Here is a 16,388-nt window from a genome sequence, read left to right as displayed (position 1 = left end):
GGCTACAACTATGAGTAAATATCCTGAGGTTTACAGAAGAGGCCAAGCAATGTTCTGTGACCCAGATATTCAGTAATATCAGATGATCTAGAACAATTTATATTACTAGATGGGACAGGAAAGGGATTTGCAGGGAAAGGAGTGGAAGAATGTAATCTGATCCAGGCCATGGCTGTGCTGCTCCTTATTCCTCCTCCTCCACTCTCTGCCTCCTAACTTTTACATCTCACACTCCTTCACACTGTCTTCTTAGCCACAAAGAAATCCAGTGCTTATTCCATGTATTGATAAACAGAAATACACTAGAAAAGATACAGGTTTAGTGCCCACGTCTATTTTGTTACTGAACGATAAGTGTGGGCGATGGCTACCTGAAAAGAGACGTGAACAGCGTCCATGTAGCCCCTTAGGATAGTGTTATCAAGGGCTAGATTGTTAGATCAAGGAACTGAAGTTATAAAGTTGGAAATAATGGTGGCGGTAGAAATACAGGAGAAATATGCTAATGGAACACAAGCAAGCGAAAATCTTTAAATTAAAGGGGTTCTCTCATCCCAGCAAATAAAGCCAGGAGATTACACAGCACTCAGCTATCTGTGACATTTCCATTAAAATGAATGGAGCTGCTTGTATGCTTCCGGCCACCACTCCATTTGAAACATGGGATACTCTGTGGATAAGACATACCTTGCTCAGATAGGAAGATCACTTAACGTCCGCTGGACCCATATGTGTCAAGGGGGCATCAATATGCTATACTATATCTCATCCAAACTAAAAATAATCACCTATACATAATATAGGTTGTTAATACTGTATGATGTCATTAGAAGTCTACACTAGTCCAATGACTGTCGCACTCCTACATTCCACTGTGACTGTGCCAGTCAATTCAATTTAATGGGACTGAACTCCAATACGAAAACCAGCCACAAATACATTATTCTGGTCATCTGTTCATGGCAAAATTACATTGTAGTGTGGATAGCTGTAGTATTAGTGGACTGAGGTAGGTAATTTTGAAGTACAGAAACAGCAATATATTTGATAAGTTATGGCCCATTATATTTTCACTTGAGTGATTTTCTACAGAAGAAGCATTCCGTATCATAGAAAAATATATTTTCACATATGTCACTTGCCAGAAGAGCAAGCCCATGATATTAAAACAATGATATGAGGATATGTGGACTGGACAGTCTTATGGTTCAATATACATTTATTGAGACAATACCGTAGTTTAAGCATAAACTATATACAATAAATGTATCCAAACACATACAGTTCAATGTAGCACATAGTAAAAATCTCCCGACATAATTCAAAGAAGGAAAAACTGAGAAAAAAAAAAAAGCATCCTTCTTGTTTTTTAACACAAAAGTGAATGCAGACAAAGACCAGGTGGCGGGTACCACCGTCTGCATTCTACCATTAATGAAAGAAACAGACATTAATCATAGTGTGAACTTAGCCTTAGGTCTCCTGCACACGCCATATTCGTTTTTAATGTCTACAAATACTGATCCGCAACACGCAAAAACATGTCTGTATGTCATTCACAACCATGTATACACAAAAAGACTTGTAGGATCCCCTACAGTTGTCTGTGCCGCAGATGCGGACAAAAATAGGACATGCTTCATAATTTGCGGTTCTTGGATACAGCAAAAAATGTGGTCATTTGTCTGGGCCCATAGAAATGCATGTATCCGAATATAGATCCACAATTGTGGATCAAAACTATGGTCTTGTGAAGGAGGCCTTAATAGGGCATCCCTTTTTATAAATATTGTTCAGCTGGCAAAAGCTCCATCACCACTGTGTTAGGAGTTCATACACACCATATTATAATTTACTACAATTTACACATACAGTAGTCTTATAGTCTTCATGATAAGCATAAGGAATCCCCCCAACTCCAGACAAGCAGCACTATATCATTATGCTTAGAATAATTGATATACCTGTTTTCCAGCTGCGGAATGCCAAAGTAGTGCAGTAGTCATGGAGGCACACAGATTCCTCAAGTTACTGCATCCAGTACCTCAAGTGGCATATTTTGATGTTGAGGGACCTCAAGGCTTATGACTCTTCAACTCTTCAACTGCCTACAGTTGGATTCACACATTGAGATATGAGGAATGTCTCTAACATAAGAAATACATTTTTTTAATATTTGCTCCTGTGATTAGTTTAAAGGGATTCTACCATTAAACTACCTTTTTTTTCTAATTACCACGTCGGAATAGCCTTAAGAAAGGCTATTAGTCTCCTACCTTTAGACGTGGTCTCCGTCGCGCCGTTCCGTAGAAATACCGGTTTTAACCGGTATGCAAATGAGCTCTCCACAGCAATGAGGACGGGCCCCAGCGCTGAAAGGCTGATGAGCGCATCCCCATTGCTGCCCGAGAGCTCTTTCCTGCGCCGCCTCCTTCTTCTGCAGCAACTCCGCCTCTTCTGGCTTCTCTTGCTCTTGTAGCTCTATACTGGAGCATAGAGAGGCCACCCCAAAATGGCCACTGGCTCCTGTATTGAACTGCAAGAGCGGCTATCCAAAAATGGCCGCTGGAGACCACGTCTAAAGGTAGGAGATGATTAGCCTTTCTTAAGGCTATTCCGACGTGTTCATTAGAAAAAAGGTAGTTTAATGGTAGAATCCCTTTAAAATACCTGTGTAAAAAGCTGCATTCAAGCCTAAAATAAAGATATCACATGACAACAGTTTGGATTGTAATGATATAAGGGCAATGTTAATATAATCTAACAAATAAAGTCCCCTCACAGTAAGTTTCAGCCAGACACATTAATACAGTTGCGTGATTGACTGCTTCCTCATACAGTAACTTTCCAGTAACACAGCAATGTTTACAGCACTGTCAGCCAGCTGAGAGTTGTCCTACATACGGTACAGACCAGCATCATGGAATACCATACTTTCTCAGCAGCCAGCATGTCATATGGAAGGCAGAGAGTTGTCTAGCGAAAGACATTAAATGTGTATTTATGTAAAAGTGTTTAGTATGAAAACATTCCTTCAGACTGTATGATCACATACCTTACTGATACTTTTTTGTGACTGGATACGTGATATTTCTTACAAGTTTTTATGGAGATTTACAAGGCAGAACTCATTAGAATTCTGGTACAAGTGGCTTACATACCATGCAACAAATGTTTTTTTGTGTGTTTTTTGTTTTAGAGACGTTTTATGCCTCATAAGGCTGTATTCACATACATACACACCTCTTATATGTTTTTTCTTTGACTGGCTTAATCTTTTCTTCCTATAGAGAATTCTGTTGAAAATAAAAAAAAACTTTGAAAAACCATACCATTGCCCCCCCCCCCCAAAAAAAAAAAAAAGCACCACAGGTGAGTAGAAATCTATATATTTCTCTTACTTATTTAGTACAATCATATTCTGCATTGCTTTACAGAATGCCACAATACATCTGTAAAAAAAAACAAAAAAAAAAAAACTCTTCTTTGAACAACGTCATTAGTCTGCCTCCTAGTACTCTCAAAGGGAGGCAGTAATAGACACTTTATTTTCAGTGCACTAAATAAAGAAGTGTCCCCACAGTTTCCATGGCAGAATCATCGCTCAAACTGCTGTGTGTGTCCTCATGCTGGTAAGTCGTCTCAATGTGTGAGGCCACATGTGTAGACCCACACCAGAAACCCTCGTCATACAAGTGCCACAGTCCTTTCAAACAGCTGAGCAGTAGGGTCCTGGGTGGCACACTGATATTTTTTTATTGATGATCTAGAAATTATAAAAAAGATGAGGACATTATTAATTTATAGATGCTCTCAGGAGTATTACTGATTTGGGGGGAATTATATAGTATATATTACTAGCAGGAGGACCGGGCATCGCACAGATATATTAAATTTTTTGTTTGTGTAGTGGCCCCATAAGAATTGTCCAATTTTGCACTGGTGTATTTTATATGTCGTTTTTGTGTATCCATAAGCGTCACGTGATCAGGTGCATCTCATTTTGGATATCAGTAAAAAACCTGTGATCATTTGTTATGGATACCTGGAGTAAAGCTGTGTGTATGTGACCTTGTGTAACAGTGTCATCCACAGTGCCCTGCTTCTTTAAAGCTGACATACAGCAGTGAAGAAAAATGGCTGGGTTGCTATGGAAACCTGGAGTAAAACTCTAATGTGTGGTACTCTGTGAAGAGGCGCGTATCTAATCCTACGGCATGTGGAACTGTGTGTAGATGGATGTATCTAATCCTATGGCATGTGGTACTGAGTGCAGTCGTGTGTATCTAATCCTATGGCGTGTACCACTGTGTGCAGACTTGTGTATTTAATCCTCTGGTGTGTGGAAATGTGTGCAGACATGCGTATCTAATCCTATGGTGTGTGGAACTGTGTGCAGATGCGCGTATCCAATCCTCTGGCATGTGGTACTGTGTGCAGACGCATGTATCCAATCCCCCGGCGTGTGGTACTGTGTGCAGATGCGCGTATCTAATCCTCCGCCGTGTGAAACTGTGTGCAGACGCACGTATCTAATACTACGGCATGTGGTTCTGTGTGCAGCTGCGTGTTTCTAATCCTACGGCATGTAGAACTGTGTGCAGATGCGTGTATCTAATCTTCTGGCGTGTGGTACTGTGTGTGGCCACGTGTATCTAATCCTCCCCCGTGTGGTACTATGTGCTGAGACGCGTATCTAATTCTCTGGCGTGTGGTACTGTGTGCAGAGGTATGTATCTAATCCTCCAAAGTGTGGTACTATATGTAATCCTCCCCTGTGTGGTATTTTGTGAAGAGGCGTGTATCTAATCCTACAGCGTGTGGAACTGTGTGTAAACGCGCGTATCTAATCCTGCGGCATGTGGCACTGTGTGCAGTCGCATGTCCCCCGAGTATAATGATAGCAGCGGTAGCGACCGTCACCGGGCCCCTAATGTCTCGGGCCCTGTGGCAGCTGCCTCTGCTGCTATGGCGGTAAGTTACGCCACTGATGGCCGTCCAGATAATAGACATGAAAAATGTGAAAGATCACAGTCAGAAAAGCCACCTGTTAGTCAGTACTGCACGGTATTCATCTAAATGATCTGCAGAGCCCTCTGTAGAGCCAATCACTATGCAGTCACCGTATAATGATAATATCAGTATACCTGAGCTGGAAGGCCCCCTGGGCTGAAATCCTAGCTATGTTTCTGGAACATAGCCTAAGATTTTGAAAAGTGGATGTCACAAAAAGTAAGAAAAAAATGCAACAGATTAATGGTGTGATGTATTGCTGTATAGTATGTCATATACCAGCCAAAGGAAGAGAAAACTGTCTAACATATCATTAATCTAACATATAAGAAGCACCAATGTTTATCACAAAGTTTGTCCCATTGTGGTAGATTTGGCACAATTTTTACCTTTAGGAAAGTGATAATAAATCCCCCTTTTATATCATAAATGGATTAATTCCCATAGGATCCATCAGATCTGTGACTTCCATTGCATTTATAGATGATAGATTAAATTCCATGTTCCAGACTAGACTAGGGCAAATTTGAGTGATTCAGCTTTTAGAAAGTAAGGGCCCGTTCCCACGGAGTAATGCTGTGCTCATTCTGACACATAAACACGAGTCAGAGTGAGCGCTTCAAAACAGAATCCCATTGACTTCAATGGGTTCCATTTAACCCGCGTAACACTTTGAAATCAATAGGTTAAAAAGCCTCCCATTGATTTCAATGTGTAGCGCGCTTAAGACGGAATCCATTGAAGTCAATGGGATTCTGTTTTGAAGCGCTCACTCTGACACGTGTTTATGTGTTAGAATGAGCGCAGCGTTACTCCGTGGGAACGGGCCCTAATTGTGTTCACAATTGCGCTTGTTTGCCATTCAGGGAGTCTGTCCCCGATTCCACTTGAAAAAATTGTAAACAAAAGTCCTGCAAGAAGGACTTTTCTCTCCGCATTTTGCAGAAACCTGGCAGACCCTATTATAGTCTATGGGGTTTGCTGGTTTTCATGGGTAATTGCTTTTTAAGTGGATTGGGTTTCCGTTTTTCAAGTCCACAAGTGGAACCGAAGTGTGACCTTGCTTCAGTAGGCTAAAGAGATTTTCTCTTCCCTTTATGAGGGACTTAGGCTAGGTGCACATCTGCATTGGGGTTTCTGTTCAGGAGATCCACTTGGGGATCCCCCGAAAGGAAACCTAATCCACTTAAAAAAAGCAGAATTGTGGAAGAGGAGAGGTTCTGAGTCCCTAGTCTTTCTCAGGATAGCCTCATTATCCATGTTAAAGTGGATCATGCAAATAACATCACGAACATGTGAGAGCTTCAGACCCAAGGCTCTATGGAACCTGTCGATAGTGGTTTTCTAGACCTCTAATAAGGTTGTGAAGAACTCTTGAGCCCAAGAATCAAGCTGGGAATTGTTAATTTCTTCCTTGAGGCCTCCGATACTTAGGTTGTTCCTCCGATGTCTATTTTCAATGTTATCAATATGTATTAGTATAGCCACAATTTAAACAGTGTGCTCCTGTAGCACCTGCTGTGAAGGTCAAGGGTATGAGAGGTCTGAGCATGAGCATCCTCTGTCTCGACCACTGGTGCCAACGTGATATATTTCCTGCTGGATAGCTACCATGTATTTTGTGTGGGAGTCTTCGAATTTCTGTAAAAAAGTTTCAATATCCTCTTTGGTAGGGATGGACCTGATGTGAGCTGTTCAGTCCCATTCATCAGCCAGGGCAGCCATCTGTTTGTGTCTCATGGCAGGAACAGAGGCAGAAGGGGAGTTAGAAGCAGATGAGGATTCCCAACTTGGCAACTTTGCCAAAGGGTCTGTGAAACTTTGGTCAGGAGGGGAAATGAGTCGTGAATGATCTGGAGGGGGAGATCTGTCCTCTTTAGGGCTGCAGATGGAACTTGTGAAGCACTGTGCGGGCTAGTATGCGGTGCCAGAGGCTTCTCCCGGGTGTCAGCAGGTGGTTGCCCTAGGGAGTGGATTAGTATTGGGCATAATACTGTGCCCAGAGGCCTTACCATTGGCTGAGCGTGCCGCTGGATGAGCTGGCTGTTTGGCGCCGAGCTGAGAGCTGGGCTGTCAAATTGTTCAGGACAGAAGCAGGAGATGAGGAGCATCATAGTCCCACTGATGCCATCTTGGACGACATCGCGGGAGCTGCTAGACAATGAGAGCGGGTGCTGTTTTGAGGCTCCATATTTGACAAGAAGAGTCCCACCTTCTTTTGTGTGCTCATACACTGGGTTTTATATAGACAGGGCGTCTGTACCATGGCTAAGATAGAAGTTGGGTCCCAGAGCTCTTCTCAAAAGCATCCTATCCTACCATCAGTTGCTCATGTCCCCTATCATACAATTACAATTTATCCTGCAAAAAAAAAGTGTTCATATGGCTTTGTAAATAAAAAAATTTTTTAAAAAAAATATTATGTCTCTGGGAAAACAGGGAATTATTAACGAAATTCGAAAAACGCTATGGTGGGAAGGGGTTAAATCTACATTAAATGGGTTATACCGTTATGGATACTTAACGTGAAAAATAAGCACTTTTTTCATTTTTTTCCCAGATATAAAAAAAAGAAAAAATAATAATAAAAATCAGAAAAAAAATTGAAGCCCTATGTGTCCTGAACCAGGGATATTGGCCCAGTTCTGAAATGGTTAAAGGGGTTTCCCACCAAAGTAAGTTACAAATAGGGGATAACTTGTAGATCAGTAGGGATCCAACCACTCACATTCCTGTTGATTAGGAGAATGAGAGACTTTATTCCCCCATTTTGAATGGAGTGCTGTCTGGTAACATGTGCATCACTCCATTAATTTCGGTGGTAGTACCAGAAATAGCTGAGCGCTGCACTTTAGCTATTTCTGGCACTCCCATTGAAATTAATGGCCGACACCACTCCATTCAGTGGAGGTCTCAGAGGTCAGACTTCCACTTTGCAAGTTGGCCCCTATAATATAAGAGATAAGGGATGGTCTGCTTTGGTGGGAAAAACCCCTTTAACTCCAGGTCAATGAGTTCCACAGATATATGGTAGAAGAAGGTGTTATTTCATTAATAACATTTGGAAAAATCTGATATTCTGATGTTCACAAGTAACTAAGCTGTTTGTGTTTCACACTTGGAAGAGACTTGGCATTATCAATACAATCCCTGATGACCTTTTCAGCATTTACAGTTTAAGTATGAGACTTCTGATTCACTTAGTGATATATAAAATATGATGGCTGAGAACCACTAGCAGTATGTTTTTAAACAGGACACACAAGAAGTTAGTTTGGATTCATTCCACAGACTGTTTATACTGTATCTTCATCAGTATTCATGATGAAACTGTGACCATTTTAGGGACTAATATGAACGCCTCCACTTTTCTGTGCTATGGTCAGTAGGGAGTGCCTGAGGAAAAGCAGGTCTCAGCAGAGGATGCACACATACTGTAAAACTAACATTGTGAGTTTAGAACTGTTCCGTACTTTCACCATGATCACAGACCACTCTCCATAATTCATTGCTCTATAGGTGTTAACAAATGTCAAATAACTGATTAATTCTTTATCTTATATGCCTCAAGTTCTCCACATCCCAAACAACATTTGGCTCAGGTATCTGGGTTTTACAGCAACTAGCTGGAATCTACTTCTCATTTTCTTGTACATGTATTTAGATGTAGAAATCTTATTGGTTGCCATTATGCTCAGTGTACATATTAAAGAACTAAGCAGTAAGACCATCGGCCATTATTGTCAAGCGTTGTAAAATCCCTTACAGAGATCATTATTTTGTTTATATAGCCAGGCATCTTGACCAATCATTTATGTAAGTTCTGCTATGTGTTGAATAAAGGGGTTGTCTTATGAAGACAACCTTTGTCTATATGGCCTATTAGGATTTATGGATTTCATATAGCCAAAATGGAGTCCCAATCTACTCATGTTCTGCCTTCAGTACATCTGGTGGAGTACATTCTCTCTACAATAATGCAAAGTAAACTGGTTCTATATAACAATTATTCAATAACTCACAAATATTATTATACTCAGTTTATCTCTCATAAATATATATCTTGCTTGGAGGTCTTCCCATCCCTCTATATATACAGTACATACAGTTATGAAACTTTTCTCATGGATGCAAAATTTACTGTTTCGAAGTTTCATCTTGAAGTGATGCCTTCAGCAAGTTTAAGAGAGACAACTAACCACCTCAAAATGCTAACCACACCCATACAGGCCTGGAACATCAGGAGCTATGTTTTCTGGCCAACACTGTAAGGCGGCTTGGCAAGTTCTGGCATTGAGACGTAGTGAACTGTCGTAAACTTTGTTGCCAGGAACACCCTGATAGACCTACCAGAGATACAATATATTAAGTTCCAAGTGTAGGAGTGATGGAATGTCCCACACACCTAATATGATTAGTATAATAAAGCATCACTATACTACACACTACAAGTTTTATATAAAACAGAGTCAATAAAGAAGATCTAAAAGTAAAGCCACGTATAGCTGACAGAACAGACAAACAGCTTCATGAATGAAATGCGGCAACATGCAAATAACCCTCAGCTGAACGTAAGGCCCCATATTTATGGGCTCATGCAGACAAATATATTAGGCCTTATTCACACATCCACATTTCATCTAAGTATGCCATCCACACCTTTCATGGACAGCATATGGATCCATCAATTTTCAATGCATATATGCATTGCAAACGTCCATTATTTCTTCACAGACCTTAGTTCGGTAAAATAAACAGATTTAAAAAATGGATCAACCATGGACAGCCTAGGATCGTGTGCTCTCCATGATTAACAGAGACATTTGTGTATTTTATTAGTTCAGGCATTTTTGACAGAGGGAAACTTATGGCTTGGTTCACTTCTGAGCTGGACACCATAGGGGCGTTCACACTACCGTCGGTGTCCAACAGGTAGTGTCCGCTCCTAGTGTCCGCTCAAAATCTGGCACGGACATTAGGAGCGGACACTAGCTGTGTCCGTGACACCTGTCATTCATTTCAATGGGCATCGGGTGCGTTGTTTTGCACACTGTGCCCGTCCTTCCCTGTCCGCCAGTGAAGATGTCCGACTTCTCAAGCGGACAGAAGAACCCTGCATGCATGGGACAGATTTTGAGCGGACACTAGGAGCGGACACTACTTGTCAGACACCGACGGTAGTGTGAACGCTCCCTAACTGTAAAGGGGTCCGCTAGGTGTCCGACATTTTCATGCTAAAAGCAGCAGAGAAAAAAGTCCTGCATACAGGACTCTTCTCTCCACCAATTTCTGGTGGTTTCGGTGACAGAGTCTTTTAAAAATTTTACTATTTCTTTTTTTCACTTGAATTTTTAGCCCCCTAGGGGAGGCTAGGGTCACTTGAACCCTAGAGTGTCTGAATGTCCATACAATATACAGCAATTCTAATGTGCCTCAGTACATTGTAAAAGGCAGTGACTTCTGTTTCACACTGTCTATAGTAATGACAAGCCTGTGAGCCTCAATTACAATATGGAAGCGCCAATGATGCTAGCCCTGTTTAGATACCGCACTTGCATTTGACCACTGCATCTAAAGGGTTAACAAGCATGATCGGTACCAGAATCATTTGCAGTTGATAGTGACTAGTGCTGGATGAATTATACAGCTAACATGTATCTTGTATGGAGAGGGATCAGGCCTCGTTCACATCTGCGTAGGTATTCTGTCCGGGGCAGTCTGCATGGGGACCCCCCGAATGGAATACCAAACGTAATTGCAAGCAATTGCAATTAAAGGCACATGGACCCCATAGATCATAATGGGGCCCATGTGCTTGCCATGCGCTGCCCGCATGAATCATAGATTGCGTACTACTTTCCTGTCCGCATGATCCCTGCGCAGATCTGGCGGCAAGCACACGGACCCCATTGTAGTCCATGAGGTCTGTGTGCCTTCATTGGCACACTGCTTGCAGTTGAGTTTGGTATTCCATTTTGGGGGGGGGGGGTGTCCTCATGTGGACACCTGTCACATTCTCCTGTCCTCATGTGGATTCCCCCGACAGAATGTGACTCAGATGTGAGTCCTTATTATACAACCCCTTGTGACCAATGAAGTACTTGTATGTCAATGGTCGTTAAGGTGTTGAATACTTTGGTTTGCAGTGTTATGCCACAAAACCCTAACCAGTAGGACATGTGGAGGTTTTCAGAAAAGAAAACAGTCATAAAATATCTTTATACTACCTACAAAGATAAATGCCCAAAATACCAAAACCATGAAGTATAATAAAAAAAAATATGAAATTTAATGTTATTAATGAGTCACATGATTATCATTAAACACATAAAAAGGAAGATATCTTTATCTAACATATCTTTAGTTCAGACTGTTGATGTTTTGTGGGGGTCACATGATCAAGGGAATGGGGTTGAACTGTAGTACTGGATGAAAACAGAAGGTGCATCTCTTATGATCTGCAACAATCTCGTAAGTGGAGAATTTATTTATGAATCAATGATCAGAAATAACTAATTATTTTTATTGTATAGGTTGTTATGTTTTTGCAACATTAAACTTAAGTAAAATAATATAACAAATAAATAAATATAAAAATAAAATAATAATAACATATTAAACAGGAAAGTAAAAGTAATATAGGAAGAGAAAAGAGAAAAAGCAAATAATAAGGATCATGATGGTGGGAAAGGGGATGTCACAGTGGCAATAGGCAAGTTGCAAAATAAAGTGACCGAGAACAAGGTACACATGAACAAGCATTTTTCATGATGTGAATGATGTTTTTTTTATTAGGGTAAATATTACAATGTTAAATCTGTGGCTTCTTGTATTCAGTAAAGCACTGTATACCTGGTGCTAAGAAACATTCATCTCTAATAATGCACGGCTGTTTTTCTGCTCTCTTTGCAGAATTCCAAACATTCTTGCCATTTGCGAGGGTGAAAGTCGACCCAAGGAGCATTTCTTCAGCACTGGCAGTGTGGGGTAACATGGGTGTTTTTCTTTTTCTCTGTGTTGGCTGCTTTCTGCCCTGCTTGCTCCAAACACAGAGGATTAGGACCAAAAGCAGAAGGCTGTGTGTGTGGTCTGCTCTGCATCCCTTCCCCTGTACCTCCTTCTGCCTCACAGGCTCAGTGCCCACCCTCACAGTTAGGTCATGCTGTAATATTTTAACTCTTTGCTGAATACGAAACATAAGATATATACATAACTCATAACCGTGCAGCTTTACCGTAACTTTTTAGGTTGTTATATTTTTAGTTTTCTTAGCTAACAGTTGTATCCAGAGTGTGTAGCTATATAAAAAAAAATCTATGAAAAACATATTCATATTTGCTCCAGAGACTCCGTCACAGTGTCTGCCTGAAGGTTGGTGGAGGTAGAAGTCCGGTATAGAGAACTTTTTCCTCCACTGGTTTCAGTTTTAAGACCACAGACTCTCAATGAACTGCATTATAGTCAATGAGGTCTGAAGGGCTCCATGTAAAATCTTTTTTTTGCTATCTGTCTATCTGTCCTACGGACCATAGCAATGGTTAGGCAATGCTAGTGTGATTCTAGTGATATTTGTATGAGTAAAAATCATGGACAGCCAACATTTTTAGCAGATACATTGGGAAACCATAACAAATCTCAAAGATGGTAATATATGTCTAGAGCTCAAAATACTGATATTAAAAGCATTTAATGTTAAAGAGATTCTATCATTGGGAAAACTCATTTTTAACTAAGCATATACTTGCATAGCCTTTAGAAAGGCTATTGCACACATACTTTTTGTATGTTAATCCCCTCAGTCATTTTTGAATGAGCCCACTTTTATTTACATGGTAATTAGCTTCCAGCGAGCACCGTAAGTCTCAGTGAGCACTGTTTGCTGTGTGTGTGTGTGAGAGCAGGGAAGGCTGATGAGTCATCAGCAGCAGCATATAAAAAGTATGCGTGGAATAGCCTTTCTAAAGGCTATGCAAGTATATGCTTAGTTAAAGGGGCTCTATCACTGGGAAAAGTCATTTTTATCTAAACACATGCTTGCATAGGCTTTAGAAATGCTACTTCACACTTACCTTATATATGTATGTACTATGTATAGTATGTAAATTGCCTCAGTGGTTTCTGAATAAGTCCGTTTTTATTAATATGCTAATGAGCTTTCAGCCAGTACAGGAAGTTCCCAGCAGCACTCATCTCTTCTATTATCTCCTATGTGTGTGAGGCAAACAGGAAGCTGAGTCATCAGCAGCAGCAGCAGCAGCCTCCCATAGGAAATAACAGGAGAGGAGTGCACAATGTATTGTGCAACAGTCTAATTAGCATATGAATAAAAACGGACTTATTCAGAAACCACTGTGGCAATCTACATACTAAGGGTAAATGTGGAATAGACTTTCTAAAGGCTATGCAAGGATGTGATTAGTTAAAAATGACTTTTCCTAGTGATAGAGCCCCTTTAAAAATGAGTTTTCCCAATGATAGAATCCTTTTAATACTATAGTCAGTGGTGGAACTACCTCCATAGCAGATATAGCGGCTGCTATGGGGACCTTTTTTTTAAAAAATAAGTCTTAGGGGGCTTTTTTTCTCATTATTCTGTTACTTGCTGGATTTACCAATCCCTGAACCCACCCACAGCCATCTCCACTCCTGATTTAGCCCTCTAGGGGGCCCTGTACATCACATTGCTGAACAGTCATGTTACTAGTGCAATTCAGCTTGGTGCTTGGGACCTCAAGGCTGAAGGGAGAAGCAGAGGTTGCCGTTGGCAGGATTGGGCATTGGTAAGCAGGATCAGGGCACTTAAGAGTATTTGTTGAGCAAATCTTGTGATATTCATCTTAAGATTTTCATCTGGTGGTTTCAGTTGTCTGAAATGACACTGCTATTATTATATTCTGGGGTCTCATCATTCCCCAAGTACATTCAGCAGAGGTCCAGAGTAGGTTATCAAACTTGAAATACAGTGTTACTCACCTCTCCTGGGCTCCGCCATGAGTGTTCAGTCCTCTTCAATGATGTCACAGACCACTGTAATTGGGTCTAAGTGGTCATGTGAGTTACGCTGGCGTCACAAAGCATAATGACACACATGTAACCCATGTGAACCATGAGGCTTAAATATGAAATTAAGTCTGACTATCCATTCAAATATCAGAGTCAAAAAGTCGGCTCATCACAAGGCCTATCAGTTCTGATGTGTCAAATACGGCGGTGGAGGTGACTCATTTGCTTCATAATAGATCACAGATATCCATGCAAGCATCATGCGACATGCATTAAACAAGTCTGGATTGGAGGCCTGACAAAAGGTGAAGAAGCCTTGACTTCAATATCATCATAAGAAGCGACAGCTCAAGTTTACATAAAAGTATCAAAAGTAGACAGTAGAAGATTGGAAAATGGTGATTTGGTGCGAAGAGACAAAGTCAATAGAATGGGATCTGATGAGCATGAATGTGTCTGAGAGAAACAAGGGAAAAGGAGGCTAACGGATCGAGAAATTGAAGGAACTGTCAAGTTTGGTGGAGGAAGCCTGATGATATGGGTTTTTGCACAGCCAAAGGCATTGGATACTTGACCAGAATTGCTGGTGGTCTCACTGTTCAGCTATGTGTAAGTATCCTACAAAACAATTTACTTTGTACGCTCTAGTAATATGGATATGAAAAGGACAGTATAGTGTTTACAATGACCCGAAGCATTTGTCGAGATTAGCAAAGAAATGGTTTAACGACAATGAAGTGGAGATGCTAGATTGATCTCACAGTCCCCAGACCTCAACCCAATCAAACACTTGTGTGTAGAGTTAAAGAAAAGCTGTTCTTACCCAAGTGAGTTGACCATTATGCACCAACGTGTAGAAGAAACCTGGGGTCAGATTTCGGTTGAGGCATGTTTGAATCTGATCAAGAGCATGTCCAGAAGGATTCATTCAGTGTTGACAGCCAAAGATAGATTTACAAAATACTAACAAAATAATCAAAATTTAAAAGAACGAAACAGTAACAATACAGTTACATGAGAAGAATCTGCATAACTAGGAGCAACACAGTGGCTCAATGGTTAGCACTGCAGCCTTGCAATGCTGGAGTCCTGGGTTTGAATGCTGCTAAGGGCAATATCTGCAAGGAGTTTGTATGTTCTTCCTGTATTTGTGTGGATTTCCTCCAATATTCCAAAGACATACTGATAGGGTAAAATGTAACTTGTGAGCCCTATATGGGGCTTACAATCTACAGTACATTTAAAGAAGAAAGAAAAAAAGAATCTGCATAACTAATGATATGCTAAATAGTCACAAGTCACATTTATGTATGAGATAACCAAGATGATTGTTTATAAAATGAGGGTAGTCTCACATTCAAAGCTGTTGTGGATGGAGAGATATGGAGAGTGAAATTCTAAAGTTCAAAACACTGTTACCTTTTTGCTTGTCAGTGTATAATAGTCCTCCTCTTATACATTAGTTCCTCCCTTTAGATAATAGCCCCCTTATATATAACAGTTCTTCCCTTATAAATAATAGCCCCTCATATATAATCGTCCCCTTATTCAGTATATAAAAATTCAACCTTATTATAATAGCAAATAGTGGGGAGCTTGCTGAGTACTTGTCTCGTAATCACCAGCAACTACCGTGTTTCCCCGAAAGTATGACACCCCCTGAAAGTAAGGCATGCGGGGGGTTTCTGTTGAATTGCCTAATATAAGGCATCCCCCGAAAAAAGGCATGCCCGGCAGTGGTGTGCGGGGTTTCGGGGGGCGGGGCTTAGCGGAGGTTTCAGGGGCGGGGCTTATCGAGCTTTTGTGGGCGGGGCTTAGCGAGCTCCACTTCACTGACACAGCAGCCATGCTCTGTGCTCCGTGTGCACAGCAAAGCCGGCTGCTGCCTCTGCTGTTGTAGGATGAGCTCTCCCAGCTCATCCCAGAGGTAGAGACAGCAGCTGCCATACAGAAGAGACAGCAGCCGGCTTTCCTGTGCACACAGAGCACGGCTGCAGTGTCAGTGAAGTGGAGCTTGCAAAGCTCCGCTAAGCCCCGCCCCCAAAGCCTCACTAAGCCCCGCCCCCCGAAGCCTAGCTAAGCCCCGCTCACCACTTCCAGGACGAACAGCAGCACCAGCGCTGCTAGGAAGAAGGAAAAGATAAGTATGATACCTTCCCCCCTCCACTACACTACCTACAACCGGCAGTCATGCTGACGCTCCACTAAGGAAGTGCCGGCATGACTGCCGGTTGTAATAAGGCACCCCCCGAAAATAAGACAGGTCCTATATTTAGAGTGACAATTTAATATAAGGCACTGTCTTATTTTCGGGGAAACACGGTAACTCCCTAATCAAAAGGCGGTCTTCACTCCCAATAGAAGCCTGCAGC

This window comes from Leptodactylus fuscus, chromosome 5 (genome assembly GCF_031893055.1).
Source record: "Leptodactylus fuscus isolate aLepFus1 chromosome 5, aLepFus1.hap2, whole genome shotgun sequence".
Lineage (NCBI taxonomy): Eukaryota > Metazoa > Chordata > Amphibia > Anura > Leptodactylidae > Leptodactylus > Leptodactylus fuscus.
This window is presented reverse-complemented; position numbering follows the sequence as displayed.